The sequence below is a fragment of the Ambystoma mexicanum genome, chromosome 1q (genome assembly GCF_040938575.1).
Source record: "Ambystoma mexicanum isolate Mex_15411 chromosome 1q, UKY_AmexF1_1, whole genome shotgun sequence".
Lineage (NCBI taxonomy): Eukaryota > Metazoa > Chordata > Amphibia > Caudata > Ambystomatidae > Ambystoma > Ambystoma mexicanum.
The window spans coordinates 593,119,603-593,135,321 of NC_090922.1; the positions used below are offsets into that span (position 1 = coordinate 593,119,603).

General features: G+C 53.7%; 15 non-coding genes across 15 annotated transcripts; all 15 read left to right on the forward strand.

The window, feature by feature from the left end:
- The first annotated feature begins 342 nt into the window (after positions 1-342).
- LOC138564560 (U5 spliceosomal RNA) lies at positions 343-458 on the forward strand. The gene has a single exon (XR_011300504.1). It is a non-coding gene; the product is annotated as a U5 spliceosomal RNA (small nuclear RNA).
- Positions 459-1,234: 776 nt separating this feature from the next.
- On the forward strand, positions 1,235-1,350 carry LOC138564561 (U5 spliceosomal RNA). The gene has a single exon (XR_011300505.1). It is a non-coding gene; the product is annotated as a U5 spliceosomal RNA (small nuclear RNA).
- Positions 1,351-2,126: 776 nt separating this feature from the next.
- On the forward strand, positions 2,127-2,242 carry LOC138564562 (U5 spliceosomal RNA). The gene has a single exon (XR_011300506.1). It is a non-coding gene; the product is annotated as a U5 spliceosomal RNA (small nuclear RNA).
- An 806-nt stretch (positions 2,243-3,048) lies between these two features.
- Positions 3,049-3,164, forward strand: LOC138564563 (U5 spliceosomal RNA). The gene has a single exon (XR_011300507.1). It is a non-coding gene; the product is annotated as a U5 spliceosomal RNA (small nuclear RNA).
- A 770-nt stretch (positions 3,165-3,934) lies between these two features.
- On the forward strand, positions 3,935-4,050 carry LOC138564565 (U5 spliceosomal RNA). The gene has a single exon (XR_011300509.1). It is a non-coding gene; the product is annotated as a U5 spliceosomal RNA (small nuclear RNA).
- Positions 4,051-4,826: 776 nt separating this feature from the next.
- LOC138565126 (U5 spliceosomal RNA) lies at positions 4,827-4,942 on the forward strand. Its single transcript, XR_011301040.1, has one exon. It is a non-coding gene; the product is annotated as a U5 spliceosomal RNA (small nuclear RNA).
- Positions 4,943-5,741: 799 nt separating this feature from the next.
- Positions 5,742-5,857, forward strand: LOC138564566 (U5 spliceosomal RNA). Its single transcript, XR_011300510.1, has one exon. It is a non-coding gene; the product is annotated as a U5 spliceosomal RNA (small nuclear RNA).
- A 776-nt stretch (positions 5,858-6,633) lies between these two features.
- Positions 6,634-6,749, forward strand: LOC138564567 (U5 spliceosomal RNA). The gene has a single exon (XR_011300511.1). It is a non-coding gene; the product is annotated as a U5 spliceosomal RNA (small nuclear RNA).
- A 776-nt stretch (positions 6,750-7,525) lies between these two features.
- Positions 7,526-7,641, forward strand: LOC138564568 (U5 spliceosomal RNA). The gene has a single exon (XR_011300512.1). It is a non-coding gene; the product is annotated as a U5 spliceosomal RNA (small nuclear RNA).
- Positions 7,642-8,447: 806 nt separating this feature from the next.
- LOC138564569 (U5 spliceosomal RNA) lies at positions 8,448-8,563 on the forward strand. Its single transcript, XR_011300513.1, has one exon. It is a non-coding gene; the product is annotated as a U5 spliceosomal RNA (small nuclear RNA).
- Positions 8,564-9,333: 770 nt separating this feature from the next.
- Positions 9,334-9,449, forward strand: LOC138564991 (U5 spliceosomal RNA). Its single transcript, XR_011300913.1, has one exon. It is a non-coding gene; the product is annotated as a U5 spliceosomal RNA (small nuclear RNA).
- Positions 9,450-10,225: 776 nt separating this feature from the next.
- On the forward strand, positions 10,226-10,341 carry LOC138564570 (U5 spliceosomal RNA). The gene has a single exon (XR_011300514.1). It is a non-coding gene; the product is annotated as a U5 spliceosomal RNA (small nuclear RNA).
- Positions 10,342-11,146: 805 nt separating this feature from the next.
- Positions 11,147-11,262, forward strand: LOC138564954 (U5 spliceosomal RNA). The gene has a single exon (XR_011300879.1). It is a non-coding gene; the product is annotated as a U5 spliceosomal RNA (small nuclear RNA).
- Positions 11,263-12,068: 806 nt separating this feature from the next.
- On the forward strand, positions 12,069-12,184 carry LOC138564571 (U5 spliceosomal RNA). The gene has a single exon (XR_011300515.1). It is a non-coding gene; the product is annotated as a U5 spliceosomal RNA (small nuclear RNA).
- Positions 12,185-12,954: 770 nt separating this feature from the next.
- LOC138564572 (U5 spliceosomal RNA) lies at positions 12,955-13,070 on the forward strand. The gene has a single exon (XR_011300516.1). It is a non-coding gene; the product is annotated as a U5 spliceosomal RNA (small nuclear RNA).
- The last annotated feature ends 2,649 nt before the right edge of the window (positions 13,071-15,719 follow it).

Here is a 15,719-nt window from a genome sequence, read left to right on the forward strand (position 1 = left end):
TCTGGGGCCCAAAAGAAAATCTCACGCCTGCCTCCCAGAAGCCCTAGACCTTATGTAAACGAGGGGAGTCCTCAGGCAAAGGCAGACTCTGCCTGCCTTTTGGCCAATGTCACATGGCCTGCGGTCTGGAGAAATTTGCATACCCACAATCCCCTGCCAGGTTTCATGACTTTGGATGGGATTGCTTGCAAATAAAGTCATTCTGCCACGGGTTCGGAGCCCGATAGCATTCTCCATTCGCTTCATCTCAAAAAGCGTCATCGTGTGCACTGCTTCACTAAGTCACCCTGAGCTAGTGAGGTGTTGCATTTTTTGCGGCCGCAGTCGGGGCCACTAGAGCGCATACTCTGGTTTCTCTTCAAACCGAATAAATCTTTCGCCTTTTACTAAAGATTTCCGTGGAGAGGAACATTAAAGAGTTTCACTCAATTTTTTGAAGCCCTGCCAAGTGCAGGGTTACCTATGCTGGTTAAAAAAAAAAAGAAACAGAGCAAATGAAAGCGCAAAGCCTGCTTTTCAGCTGTTGGCTTGCACCCCCCAGCTGTCAGTCAGCCTTTGCAGGGGTCCTCGCAGCACAGCCAGGCTGATGCTTTGCAGTGGTAGCCAGAGGGGGGAGCCTTTAGCTAATGCTTGCTGCTGTCGCCACCTGCTGGTGAGCCAGCAGAGGCTGGCTCCAAGCTAGCATCCAGGAGGATATGGCCCCAGTGGGCAGGGGTTTGGGCCCGGGCCCCGATCGGCTGACGAACGCCTGACAAACGCCGTCCTTTGCCCGCTGGCAGCCCAGGAGGCCCAGCACCCGTGCAAGACAGGGTGAGGGCGGAAAATGACCCCTGTGTCCTGAGAAAGGAGAGAGCGGGCTGCTTTTTCAACATCCTGGGGGAGGAGCCCCATCTCTGGGGCCCAAAAGAAAATCTCACGCCTGCCTCCCAGAAGCCCTAGACCTTATGTAAACGAGGGGAGTCCTCAGGCAAAGGCAGACTCTGCCTGCCTTTTGGCCAATGTCACATGGCCTGCGGTCTGGAGAAATTTGCATACCCACAATCCCCTGCCAGGTTTCATGACTTTGGATGGGATTGCTTGCAAATAAAGTCATTCTGCCACGGGTTCGGAGCCCGATAGCATTCTCCATTCGCTTCATCTCAAAAAGCGTCATCGTGTGCACTGCTTCACTAAGTCACCCTGAGCTAGTGAGGTGTTGCATTTTTTGCGGCCGCAGTCGGGGCCACTAGAGCGCATACTCTGGTTTCTCTTCAAACCGAATAAATCTTTCGCCTTTTACTAAAGATTTCCGTGGAGAGGAACATTAAAGAGTTTCACTCAATTTTTTGAAGCCCTGCCAAGTGCAGGGTTACCTATGCTGGTTAAAAAAAAAAAGAAACAGAGCAAATGAAAGCGCAAAGCCTGCTTTTCAGCTGTTGGCTTGCACCCCCCAGCTGTCAGTCAGCCTTTGCAGGGGTCCTTGCAGCACAGCCAGGCTGATGCCTTGCAGTGGTAGCCAGAGGGGGGAGCCTTTAGCTAATGCTTGCTGCTGTCGCCACCTGCTGGTGAGCCAGCAGAGGCTGGCTCCAAGCTAGCATCCAGGAGGATATGGCCCCAGTGGGCAGGGGTTTGGGCCCGGGCCCCGATCGGCTGACGAACGCCTGACAAACGCCGTCCTTTGCCCGCTGGCAGCCCAGGAGGCCCAGCACCCGTGCAAGACAGGGTGAGGGCGGAAAATGACCCCTGTGTCCTGAGAAAGGAGAGAGTGGGCTGCTTTTTCAACATCCTGGGGGAGGAGCCCCATCTCTGGGGCCCAAAAGAAAATCTCACGCCTGCCTCCCAGAAGCCCTAGACCTTATGTAAACGAGGGGAGTCCTCAGGCAAAGGCAGACTCTGCCTGCCTTTTGGCCAATGTCACATGGCCTGCGGTCTGGAGAAATTTGCATACCCACAATCCCCTGCCAGGTTTCATGACTTTGGATGGGATTGCTTGCAAATAAAGTCATTCTGCCACGGGTTCGGAGCCCGATAGCATTCTCCATTCGCTTCATCTCAAAAAGCGTCATCGTGTGCACTGCTTCACTAAGTCACCCTGAGCTAGTGAGGTGTTGCATTTTTTGCGGCCGCAGTCGGGGCCACTAGAGCGCATACTCTGGTTTCTCTTCAAACCGAATAAATCTTTCGCCTTTTACTAAAGATTTCCGTGGAGAGGAACATTAAAGAGTTTCACTCAATTTTTTGAAGCCCTGCCAAGTGCAGGGTTACCTATGCTGGTTAAAAAAAAAAAAGAAACAGAGCAAATGAAAGCGCAAAGCCTGCTTTTCAGCTGTTGGCTTGCACCCCCCAGCTGTCAGTCAGCCTTTGCAGGGGTCCTCGCAGCACAGCCAGGCTGATGCCTTGCAGTGGTAGCCAGAGGGGGGAGCCTTTAGCTAATGCTTGCTGCTGTCGCCACCTGCTGGTGAGCCAGCAGAGGCTGGCTCCAAGCTAGCATCCAGGAGGATATGGCCCCAGTGGGCAGGGGTTTGGGCCCGGGCCCCGATCGCCTGACAAACGCCTGACAAACGCCGTCCTTTGCCCGGCGGGCTTTGCCCTGGCGGGCAAAAGAACCTGGCAGCCCAGGAGGCCCAGCACCCGTGCAAGACAGGGTGAGGGCGGAAAATGACCCCTGTGTCCTGAGAAAGGAGAGAGCGGGCTGCTTTTTCAACATCCTGGGGGAGGAGCCCCATCTCTGGGGCCCAAAAGAAAATCTCACGCCTGCCTCCCAGAAGCCCTAGACCTTATGTAAACGAGGGGAGTCCTCAGGCAAAGGCAGACTCTGCCTGCCTTTTGGCCAATGTCACATGGCCTGCGGTCTGGAGAAATTTGCATACCCACAATCCCCTGCCAGGTTTCATGACTTTGGATGGGATTGCTTGCAAATAAAGTCATTCTGCCACGGGTTCGGAGCCCGATAGCATTCTCCATTCGCTTCATCTCAAAAAGCGTCATCGTGTGCACTGCTTCACTAAGTCACCCTGAGCTAGTGAGGTGTTGCATTTTTTGCGGCCGCAGTCGGGGCCACTAGAGCGCATACTCTGGTTTCTCTTCAAACCGAATAAATCTTTCGCCTTTTACTAAAGATTTCCGTGGAGAGGAACATTAAAGAGTTTCACTCAATTTTTTGAAGCCCTGCCAAGTGCAGGGTTACCTATGCTGGTTAAAAAGAAACAGAGCAAATGAAAGCGCAAAGCCTGCTTTTCAGCTGTTGGCTTGCACCCCCCAGCTGTCAGTCAGCCTTTGCAGGGGTCCTCGCAGCACAGCCAGGCTGATGCCTTGCAGTGGTAGCCAGAGGGGGGAGCCTTTAGCTAATGCTTGCTGCTGTCGCCACCTGCTGGTGAGCCAGCAGAGGCTGGCTCCAAGCTAGCATCCAGGAGGATATGGCCCCAGTGGGCAGGGGTTTGGGCCCGGGCCCCGATCGGCTGACGAACGCCTGACAAACGCCGTCCTTTGCCCGCTGGCAGCCCAGGAGGCCCAGCACCCGTGCAAGACAGGGTGAGGGCGGAAAATGACCCCTGTGTCCTGAGAAAGGAGAGAGCGGGCTGCTTTTTCAACATCCTGGGGGAGGAGCCCCATCTCTGGGGCCCAAAAGAAAATCTCACGCCTGCCTCCCAGAAGCCCTAGACCTTATGTAAACGAGGGGAGTCCTCAGGCAAAGGCAGACTCTGCCTGCCTTTTGGCCAATGTCACATGGCCTGCGGTCTGGAGAAATTTGCATACCCACAATCCCCTGCCAGGTTTCATGACTTTGGATGGGATTGCTTGCAAATAAAGTCATTCTGCCACGGGTTCGGAGCCCGATAGCATTCTCCATTCGCTTCATCTCAAAAAGCGTCATCGTGTGCACTGCTTCACTAAGTCACCCTGAGCTAGTGAGGTGTTGCATTTTTTGCGGCCGCAGTCGGGGCCACTAGAGCGCATACTCTGGTTTCTCTTCAAACCGAATAAATCTTTCGCCTTTTACTAAAGATTTCCGTGGAGAGGAACATTAAAGAGTTTCACTCAATTTTTTGAAGCCCTGCCAAGTGCAGGGTTACCTATGCTGGTTAAAAAAAAAAAGAAACAGAGCAAATGAAAGCGCAAAGCCTGCTTTTCAGCTGTTGGCTTGCACCCCCCAGCTGTCAGTCAGCCTTTGCAGGGGTCCTTGCAGCACAGCCAGGCTGATGCCTTGCAGTGGTAGCCAGAGGGGGGAGCCTTTAGCTAATGCTTGCTGCTGTCGCCACCTGCTGGTGAGCCAGCAGAGGCTGGCTCCAAGCTAGCATCCAGGAGGATATGGCCCCAGTGGGCAGGGGTTTGGGCCCGGGCCCCGATCGGCTGACGAACGCCTGACAAACGCCGTCCTTTGCCCGCTGGCAGCCCAGGAGGCCCAGCACCCGTGCAAGACAGGGTGAGGGCGGAAAATGACCCCTGTGTCCTGAGAAAGGAGAGAGCGGGCTGCTTCTTCAACATCCTGGGGGAGGAGCCCCATCTCTGGGGCCCAAAAGAAAATCTCACGCCTGCCTCCCAGAAGCCCTAGACCTTATGTAAACGAGGGGAGTCCTCAAGCAAAAGCAGACTCTGCTTGCCTTTTGGCCAATGTTACATGGCCTGCGGTCTGGAGAAATTTGCATACCCACAATCCCCTGCCAGGTTTCATGACTTTGGATGGGATTGCTTGCAAATAAAGTCATTCTGCCACGGGTTCGGAGCCCGATGGCATTCTCCATTCGCTTCATCTCAAAAAGCGTCATCGTGTGCACTGCTTCACTAAGTCACCCTGAGCTAGTGAGGTGTTGCATTTTTTGCGGCCGCAGTCGGGGCCACTAGAGCGCATACTCTGGTTTCTCTTCAAACCGAATAAATCTTTCGCCTTTTACTAAAGATTTCCGTGGAGAGGAACATTAAAGAGTTTCACTCAATGTTTTGAAGCCCTGCCAAGTGCAGGGTTACCTATGCTGGTTAAAAAGAAACAGAGCAAATGAAAGCGCAAAGCCTGCTTTTCAGCTGTTGGCTTGCACCCCCCAGCTGTCAGTCAGCCTTTGCAGGGGTCCTCGCAGCACAGCCAGGCTGATGCCTTGCAGTGGTAGCCAGAGGGGGGAGCCTTTAGCTAATGCTTGCTGCTGTCGCCACCTGCTGGTGAGCCAGCAGAGGCTGGCTCCAAGCTAGCATCCAGGAGGATATGGCCCCAGTGGGCAGGGGTTTGGGCCCGGGCCCCGATCGGCTGACGAACGCCTGACAAACGCCGTCCTTTGCCCGGCGGGCTTTGCCCTGGCGGGCAAAAGAACCTGGCAGCCCAGGAGGCCCAGCACCCGTGCAAGACAGGGTGAGGGCGGAAAATGACCCCTGTGTCCTGAGAAAGGAGAGAGCGGGCTGCTTTTTCAACATCCTGGGGGAGGAGCCCCATCTCTGGGGCCCAAAAGAAAATCTCACGCCTGCCTCCCAGAAGCCCTAGACCTTATGTAAACGAGGGGAGTCCTCAGGCAAAGGCAGACTCTGCCTGCCTTTTGGCCAATGTCACATGGCCTGCGGTCTGGAGAAATTTGCATACCCACAATCCCCTGCCAGGTTTCATGACTTTGGATGGGATTGCTTGCAAATAAAGTCATTCTGCCACGGGTTCGGAGCCCGATAGCATTCTCCATTCGCTTCATCTCAAAAAGCGTCATCGTGTGCACTGCTTCACTAAGTCACCCTGAGCTAGTGAGGTGTTGCATTTTTTGCGGCCGCAGTCGGGGCCACTAGAGCGCATACTCTGGTTTCTCTTCAAACCGAATAAATCTTTCGCCTTTTACTAAAGATTTCCGTGGAGAGGAACATTAAAGAGTTTCACTCAATTTTTTGAAGCCCTGCCAAGTGCAGGGTTACCTATGCTGGTTAAAAAAAAAAAGAAACAGAGCAAATGAAAGCGCAAAGCCTGCTTTTCAGCTGTTGGCTTGCACCCCCCAGCTGTCAGTCAGCCTTTGCAGGGGTCCTCGCAGCACAGCCAGGCTGATGCTTTGCAGTGGTAGCCAGAGGGGGGAGCCTTTAGCTAATGCTTGCTGCTGTCGCCACCTGCTGGTGAGCCAGCAGAGGCTGGCTCCAAGCTAGCATCCAGGAGGATATGGCCCCAGTGGGCAGGGGTTTGGGCCCGGGCCCCGATCGGCTGACGAACGCCTGACAAACGCCGTCCTTTGCCCGCTGGCAGCCCAGGAGGCCCAGCACCCGTGCAAGACAGGGTGAGGGCGGAAAATGACCCCTGTGTCCTGAGAAAGGAGAGAGCGGGCTGCTTTTTCAACATCCTGGGGGAGGAGCCCCATCTCTGGGGCCCAAAAGAAAATCTCACGCCTGCCTCCCAGAAGCCCTAGACCTTATGTAAACGAGGGGAGTCCTCAGGCAAAGGCAGACTCTGCCTGCCTTTTGGCCAATGTCACATGGCCTGCGGTCTGGAGAAATTTGCATACCCACAATCCCCTGCCAGGTTTCATGACTTTGGATGGGATTGCTTGCAAATAAAGTCATTCTGCCACGGGTTCGGAGCCCGATAGCATTCTCCATTCGCTTCATCTCAAAAAGCGTCATCGTGTGCACTGCTTCACTAAGTCACCCTGAGCTAGTGAGGTGTTGCATTTTTTGCGGCCGCAGTCGGGGCCACTAGAGCGCATACTCTGGTTTCTCTTCAAACCGAATAAATCTTTCGCCTTTTACTAAAGATTTCCGTGGAGAGGAACATTAAAGAGTTTCACTCAATTTTTTGAAGCCCTGCCAAGTGCAGGGTTACCTATGCTGGTTAAAAAAAAAAAGAAACAGAGCAAATGAAAGCGCAAAGCCTGCTTTTCAGCTGTTGGCTTGCACCCCCCAGCTGTCAGTCAGCCTTTGCAGGGGTCCTTGCAGCACAGCCAGGCTGATGCCTTGCAGTGGTAGCCAGAGGGGGGAGCCTTTAGCTAATGCTTGCTGCTGTCGCCACCTGCTGGTGAGCCAGCAGAGGCTGGCTCCAAGCTAGCATCCAGGAGGATATGGCCCCAGTGGGCAGGGGTTTGGGCCCGGGCCCCGATCGGCTGACGAACGCCTGACAAACGCCGTCCTTTGCCCGCTGGCAGCCCAGGAGGCCCAGCACCCGTGCAAGACAGGGTGAGGGCGGAAAATGACCCCTGTGTCCTGAGAAAGGAGAGAGTGGGCTGCTTTTTCAACATCCTGGGGGAGGAGCCCCATCTCTGGGGCCCAAAAGAAAATCTCACGCCTGCCTCCCAGAAGCCCTAGACCTTATGTAAACGAGGGGAGTCCTCAGGCAAAGGCAGACTCTGCCTGCCTTTTGGCCAATGTCACATGGCCTGCGGTCTGGAGAAATTTGCATACCCACAATCCCCTGCCAGGTTTCATGACTTTGGATGGGATTGCTTGCAAATAAAGTCATTCTGCCACGGGTTCGGAGCCCGATAGCATTCTCCATTCGCTTCATCTCAAAAAGCGTCATCGTGTGCACTGCTTCACTAAGTCACCCTGAGCTAGTGAGGTGTTGCATTTTTTGCGGCCGCAGTCGGGGCCACTAGAGCGCATACTCTGGTTTCTCTTCAAACCGAATAAATCTTTCGCCTTTTACTAAAGATTTCCGTGGAGAGGAACATTAAAGAGTTTCACTCAATTTTTTGAAGCCCTGCCAAGTGCAGGGTTACCTATGCTGGTTAAAAAAAAAAAAGAAACAGAGCAAATGAAAGCGCAAAGCCTGCTTTTCAGCTGTTGGCTTGCACCCCCCAGCTGTCAGTCAGCCTTTGCAGGGGTCCTCGCAGCACAGCCAGGCTGATGCCTTGCAGTGGTAGCCAGAGGGGGGAGCCTTTAGCTAATGCTTGCTGCTGTCGCCACCTGCTGGTGAGCCAGCAGAGGCTGGCTCCAAGCTAGCATCCAGGAGGATATGGCCCCAGTGGGCAGGGGTTTGGGCCCGGGCCCCGATCGCCTGACAAACGCCTGACAAACGCCGTCCTTTGCCCGGCGGGCTTTGCCCTGGCGGGCAAAAGAACCTGGCAGCCCAGGAGGCCCAGCACCCGTGCAAGACAGGGTGAGGGCGGAAAATGACCCCTGTGTCCTGAGAAAGGAGAGAGCGGGCTGCTTTTTCAACATCCTGGGGGAGGAGCCCCATCTCTGGGGCCCAAAAGAAAATCTCACGCCTGCCTCCCAGAAGCCCTAGACCTTATGTAAACGAGGGGAGTCCTCAGGCAAAGGCAGACTCTGCCTGCCTTTTGGCCAATGTCACATGGCCTGCGGTCTGGAGAAATTTGCATACCCACAATCCCCTGCCAGGTTTCATGACTTTGGATGGGATTGCTTGCAAATAAAGTCATTCTGCCACGGGTTCGGAGCCCGATAGCATTCTCCATTCGCTTCATCTCAAAAAGCGTCATCGTGTGCACTGCTTCACTAAGTCACCCTGAGCTAGTGAGGTGTTGCATTTTTTGCGGCCGCAGTCGGGGCCACTAGAGCGCATACTCTGGTTTCTCTTCAAACCGAATAAATCTTTCGCCTTTTACTAAAGATTTCCGTGGAGAGGAACATTAAAGAGTTTCACTCAATTTTTTGAAGCCCTGCCAAGTGCAGGGTTACCTATGCTGGTTAAAAAGAAACAGAGCAAATGAAAGCGCAAAGCCTGCTTTTCAGCTGTTGGCTTGCACCCCCCAGCTGTCAGTCAGCCTTTGCAGGGGTCCTCGCAGCACAGCCAGGCTGATGCCTTGCAGTGGTAGCCAGAGGGGGGAGCCTTTAGCTAATGCTTGCTGCTGTCGCCACCTGCTGGTGAGCCAGCAGAGGCTGGCTCCAAGCTAGCATCCAGGAGGATATGGCCCCAGTGGGCAGGGGTTTGGGCCCGGGCCCCGATCGGCTGACGAACGCCTGACAAACGCCGTCCTTTGCCCGCTGGCAGCCCAGGAGGCCCAGCACCCGTGCAAGACAGGGTGAGGGCGGAAAATGACCCCTGTGTCCTGAGAAAGGAGAGAGCGGGCTGCTTCTTCAACATCCTGGGGGAGGAGCCCCATCTCTGGGGCCCAAAAGAAAATCTCACGCCTGCCTCCCAGAAGCCCTAGACCTTATGTAAACGAGGGGAGTCCTCAGGCAAAGGCAGACTCTGCCTGCCTTTTGGCCAATGTCACATGGCCTGCGGTCTGGAGAAATTTGCATACCCACAATCCCCTGCCAGGTTTCATGACTTTGGATGGGATTGCTTGCAAATAAAGTCATTCTGCCACGGGTTCGGAGCCCGATAGCATTCTCCATTCGCTTCATCTCAAAAAGCGTCATCGTGTGCACTGCTTCACTAAGTCACCCTGAGCTAGTGAGGTGTTGCATTTTTTGCGGCCGCAGTCGGGGCCACTAGAGCGCATACTCTTGTTTCTCTTCAAACCGAATAAATCTTTCGCCTTTTACTAAAGATTTCCGTGGAGAGGAACATTAAAGAGTTTCACTCAATTTTTTGAAGCCCTGCCAAGTGCAGGGTTACCTATGCTGGTTAAAAAAAAAAAGAAACAGAGCAAATGAAAGCGCAAAGCCTGCTTTTCAGCTGTTGGCTTGCACCCCCCAGCTGTCAGTCAGCCTTTGCAGGGGTCCTTGCAGCACAGCCAGGCTGATGCCTTGCAGTGGTAGCCAGAGGGGGGAGCCTTTAGCTAATGCTTGCTGCTGTCGCCACCTGCTGGTGAGCCAGCAGAGGCTGGCTCCAAGCTAGCATCCAGGAGGATATGGCCCCAGTGGGCAGGGGTTTGGGCCCGGGCCCCGATCGGCTGACGAACGCCTGACAAACGCCGTCCTTTGCCCGCTGGCAGCCCAGGAGGCCCAGCACCCGTGCAAGACAGGGTGAGGGCGGAAAATGACCCCTGTGTCCTGAGAAAGGAGAGAGCGGGCTGCTTCTTCAACATCCTGGGGGAGGAGCCCCATCTCTGGGGCCCAAAAGAAAATCTCACGCCTGCCTCCCAGAAGCCCTAGACCTTATGTAAACGAGGGGAGTCCTCAAGCAAAAGCAGACTCTGCCTGCCTTTTGGCCAATGTCACATGGCCTGCGGTCTGGAGAAATTTGCATACCCACAATCCCCTGCCAGGTTTCATGACTTTGGATGGGATTGCTTGCAAATAAAGTCATTCTGCCACGGGTTCGGAGCCCGATAGCATTCTCCATTCGCTTCATCTCAAAAAGCGTCATCGTGTGCACTGCTTCACTAAGTCACCCTGAGCTAGTGAGGTGTTGCATTTTTTGCGGCCGCAGTCGGGGCCACTAGAGCGCATACTCTGGTTTCTCTTCAAACCGAATAAATCTTTCGCCTTTTACTAAAGATTTCCGTGGAGAGGAACATTAAAGAGTTTCACTCAATTTTTTGAAGCCCTGCCAAGTGCAGGGTTACCTATGCTGGTTATAAAAAAAAAGAAACAGAGCAAATGAAAGCGCAAAGCCTGCTTTTCAGCTGTTGGCTTGCACCCCCCAGCTGTCAGTCAGCCTTTGCAGGGGTCCTCGCAGCACAGCCAGGCTGATGCCTTGCAGTGGTAGCCAGAGGGGGGAGCCTTTAGCTAATGCTTGCTGCTGTCGCCACCTGCTGGTGAGCCAGCAGAGGCTGGCTCCAAGCTAGCATCCAGGAGGATATGGCCCCAGTGGGCAGGGGTTTGGGCCCGGGCCCCGATCGGCTGACAAACGCCTGACAAACGCCGTCCTTTGCCCGGCGGGCTTTGCCCTGGCGGGCAAAAGAACCTGGCAGCCCAGGAGGCCCAGCACCCGTGCAAGACAGGGTGAGGGCGGAAAATGACCCCTGTGTCCTGAGAAAGGAGAGAGCGGGCTGCTTTTTCAACATCCTGGGGGAGGAGCCCCATCTCTGGGGCCCAAAAGAAAATCTCACGCCTGCCTCCCAGAAGCCCTAGACCTTATGTAAACGAGGGGAGTCCTCAGGCAAAGGCAGACTCTGCCTGCCTTTTGGCCAATGTCACATGGCCTGCGGTCTGGAGAAATTTGCATACCCACAATCCCCTGCCAGGTTTCATGACTTTGGATGGGATTGCTTGCAAATAAAGTCATTCTGCCACGGGTTCGGAGCCCGATAGCATTCTCCATTCGCTTCATCTCAAAAAGCGTCATCGTGTGCACTGCTTCACTAAGTCACCCTGAGCTAGTGAGGTGTTGCATTTTTTGCGGCCGCAGTCGGGGCCACTAGAGCGCATATTCTGGTTTCTCTTCAAACCGAATAAATCTTTCGCCTTTTACTAAAGATTTCCGTGGAGAGGAACATTAAAGAGTTTCACTCAATTTTTTGAAGCCCTGCCAAGTGCAGGGTTACCTATGCTGGTTAAAAAAAAAAAAGAAACAGAGCAAATGAAAGCGCAAAGCCTGCTTTTCAGCTGTTGGCTTGCACCCCCCAGCTGTCAGTCAGCCTTTGCAGGGGTCCTCGCAGCACAGCCAGGCTGATGCCTTGCAGTGGTAGCCAGAGGGGGGAGCCTTTAGCTAATGCTTGCTGCTGTCGCCACCTGCTGGTGAGCCAGCAGAGGCTGGCTCCAAGCTAGCATCCAGGAGGATATGGCCCCAGTGGGCAGGGGTTTGGGCCCGGGCCCCGATCGCCTGACAAACGCCTGACAAACGCCGTCCTTTGCCCGGCGGGCTTTGCCCTGGCGGGCAAAAGAACCTGGCAGCCCAGGAGGCCCAGCACCCGTGCAAGACAGGGTGAGGGCGGAAAATGACCCCTGTGTCCTGAGAAAGGAGAGAGCGGGCTGCTTTTTCAACATCCTGGGGGAGGAGCCCCATCTCTGGGGCCCAAAAGAAAATCTCACGCCTGCCTCCCAGAAGCCCTAGACCTTATGTAAACGAGGGGAGTCCTCAGGCAAAGGCAGACTCTGCCTGCCTTTTGGCCAATGTCACATGGCCTGCGGTCTGGAGAAATTTGCATACCCACAATCCCCTGCCAGGTTTCATGACTTTGGATGGGATTGCTTGCAAATAAAGTCATTCTGCCACGGGTTCGGAGCCCGATAGCATTCTCCATTCGCTTCATCTCAAAAAGCGTCATTGTGTGCACTGCTTCACTAAGTCACCCTGAGCTAGTGAGGTGTTGCATTTTTTGCGGCCGCAGTCGGGGCCACTAGAGCGCATACTCTGGTTTCTCTTCAAACCGAATAAATCTTTCGCCTTTTACTAAAGATTTCCGTGGAGAGGAACATTAAAGAGTTTCACTCAATTTTTTGAAGCCCTGCCAAGTGCAGGGTTACCTATGCTGGTTAAAAAGAAACAGAGCAAATGAAAGCGCAAAGCCTGCTTTTCAGCTGTTGGCTTGCACCCCCCAGCTGTCAGTCAGCCTTTGCAGGGGTCCTCGCAGCACAGCCAGGCTGATGCCTTGCAGTGGTAGCCAGAGGGGGGAGCCTTTAGCTAATGCTTGCTGCTGTCGCCACCTGCTGGTGAGCCAGCAGAGGCTGGCTCCAAGCTAGCATCCAGGAGGATATGGCCCCAGTGGGCAGGGGTTTGGGCCCGGGCCCCGATCGGCTGACGAACGCCTGACAAACGCCGTCCTTTGCCCGCTGGCAGCCCAGGAGGCCCAGCACCCGTGCAAGACGGGGTGAGGGCGGAAAATGACCCCTGTGTCCTGAGAAAGGAGAGAGCGGGCTGCTTCTTCAACATCCTGGGGGAGGAGCCCCATCTCTGGGGCCCAAAAGAAAATCTCACGCCTGCCTCCCAGAAGCCCTAGACCTTATGTAAACGAGGGGAGTCCTCAGGCAAAGGCAGACTCTGCCTGCCTTTTGGCCAATGTCACATGGCCTGCGGTCTGGAGAAATTTGCATACCCACAATCCCCTGCCAGGTTTCATGACTTTGGATGGGATTGCTTGCAAATAAAGTCATTCTGCCACGGGTTCGGAGCCCGATAGCATTCTCCATTCGCTTCATCTCAAAAAGCGTCATCGTGTGCACTGCTTCACTAAGTCACCCTGAGCTAGTGAGGTGTTGCATTTTTTGCGGCCGCAGTCGGGGCCACTAGAGCGCATACTCTGGTTTCTCTTCAAACCGAATAAATCTTTCGCCTTTTACTAAAGATTTCCGTGGAGAGGAACATTAAAGAGTTTCACTCAATTTTTTGAAGCCCTGCCAAGTGCAGGGTTACCTATGCTGGTTAAAAAAAAAAAGAAACAGAGCAAATGAAAGCGCAAAGCCTGCTTTTCAGCTGTTGGCTTGCACCCCCCAGCTGTCAGTCAGCCTTTGCAGGGGTCCTCGCAGCACAGCCAGGCTGATGCCTTGCAGTGGTAGCCAGAGGGGGGAGCCTTTAGCTAATGCTTGCTGCTGTCGCCACCTGCTGGTGAGCCAGCAGAGGCTGGCTCCAAGCTAGCATCCAGGAGGATATGGCCCCAGTGGGCAGGGGTTTGGGCCCGGGCCCCGATCGGCTGACGAACGCCTGACAAACGCCGTCCTTTGCCCGCTGGCAGCCCAGGAGGCCCAGCACCCGTGCAAGACAGGGTGAGGGCGGAAAATTACCCCTGTGTCCTGAGAAAGGAGAGAGCGGGCTGCTTCTTCAACATCCTGGGGGAGGAGCCCCATCTCTGGGGCCCAAAAGAAAATCTCACGCCTGCCTCCCAGAAGCCCTAGACCTTATGTAAACGAGGGGAGTCCTCAGGCAAAGGCAGACTCTGCCTGCCTTTTGGCCAATGTCACATGGCCTGCGGTCTGGAGAAATTTGCATACCCACAATCCCCTGCCAGGTTTCATGACTTTGGATGGGATTGCTTGCAAATAAAGTCATTCTGCCACGGGTTCGGAGCCCGATAGCATTCTCCATTCGCTTCATCTCAAAAAGCGTCATCGTGTGCACTGCTTCACTAAGTCACCCTGAGCTAGTGAGGTGTTGCATTTTTTGCGGCCGCAGTCGGGGCCACTAGAGCGCATACTCTGGTTTCTCTTCAAACCGAATAAATCTTTCGCTGAAGATTTCCGTGGAGAAGAGCTGTCTGGCGAGGAGGAGGAGCTGCTGCAGTCTAGGGGGCCTGCATTGTGCAGTGCCCCCTTCTTTCCGGTTCGAGAAGCCTCTATCATCATGACCTCTCTGCTGAGACCTGGGACCAGAAGACATCATGTTGTTCGCTTTTGTTTGATGGGAGCCTCGGACCTGTCTTTTATGACGAGACTGGACTTCAGCCGGATCATTATCCAGAAGACGCTAGGAGTGACCCCTGCAGAGCTGAATTGCTTGGTAAAGCTGCCTGGAAAGAATGAAAACTTTGATGTGAGTTTCAAGGATGCTGCCTGTTTGCAGAACTTCTGGAGGAAGTATGAAGAAGCTAAGGGAATGGACCCTATGCGCAGATTTACTGTGGAGCCCTTGTCTGACCGTGAAGTGAAGGTGGTGACTGTGCAATTCTACAACGAATCCATCTCAGAGCATGACATTGAAACCTGGCTGAAGAGACATTGCACTGTGGTCTCTGCATGCAGAAGAGTGCTGGATGACGACACCATATGGACTGGAGCAAGAAAATGGCTGGTTAAGTTGCAAGCTGATCCGCAAGGTGTCCATGGAGTGCGTCATCTTCCGAGCATTGTGATGTTGGGCAACAACCGAGGTGATGTCATGTATCACGGAATGCCAAAGCTCTGCAGGAACTGCGGGGAAATGGGCCACCTAGCAGTGGCATGCCAGAAGGTGCAATGTAAGAACTGCGGCGCTGACCATGAAACTAACCGTTGCAAACTTCAGAGAGCATGTTTTCTGTGCGGTGAGAGGGGTCATGTGTACAATACGTGCCCGTTATCATATGCGAACATTATGAAAAAGAAAACCCAGCCTCAGGAAGAAGAAGGAAGGGTGGAAGAGGAAGAGCATTGTGACTCTATTGAGGTGGACGCTCCAGAGGAATACAGCTCTGAGAAAGAAATGCAACTTTTGGTACAAGACGTCAGCGATGATGAAATAGAAGTTGTGCCTGATACAAGGGCTGGCAGGCTTCCAGCATGGAATAAGCGTAAACTTTTGGACCAAGTAGGTGAACAAGGTTTACATAAGAAACAAGCTATGGCACTACAAACCCTGACTTCTGGTAGTGAATCGCTGATATCGGAAGCCTCGGGGAAACCTGCTGCTTCTAGCAGTGAATTTGAAGTGGAGCCACCCTCTGGTCTGGGGATCTCAGACTTGTCTTTGGAGTTGGTAAAGGAGTGTGAGCCAGGCTCAGCCCGGAGCAATAAGGAAGATAATGTTCCAGAGTCGAGTGAGGTGTTCAAATCAGGAGAGACACAGAATATTGATGAAGGGGTTGCAGAGACACCTTTTTCAACGCCTCTACTGCTGTATGAAAGTACAGATGAAGCTACCTCTTATCCTCATGAGCAAGCCCTTTTGGTGCGAGATGGTGTGCAACAGGAAGAGTGTGGTACATTGGATGTGGGAGTGCAACTGAAGGATTTGCCGGTTTTGAGCTCTGAAGGAGACCCTTTAGTGAGCCTCCCGAAACCAAGACGGAGGGGTAGTGAAAGGAAGAAAGATCGCCTCAAAAATGCCATTAATGATGGATAAGTTTTTTTTGTGGTCCACATTGTTATCCTTGATGGCTTTGACAGTTTCATCGGTCAATGTGCGCAGTATGTGTTCAGTGCAGAAACAGCGTGCTGTTTTTGGTGGTCTAAAGGGGGTCAAATCTGATGTCCTCTTCTTACAAGAATGTGGGATCCCTTTTATGAGAAATTACAAGTACTTGAAAGATCAATGGACTGCTGGCAACTCTTATTGGTCGGGGTCAAATGTAGAAAGAGCTGCAGGAGTG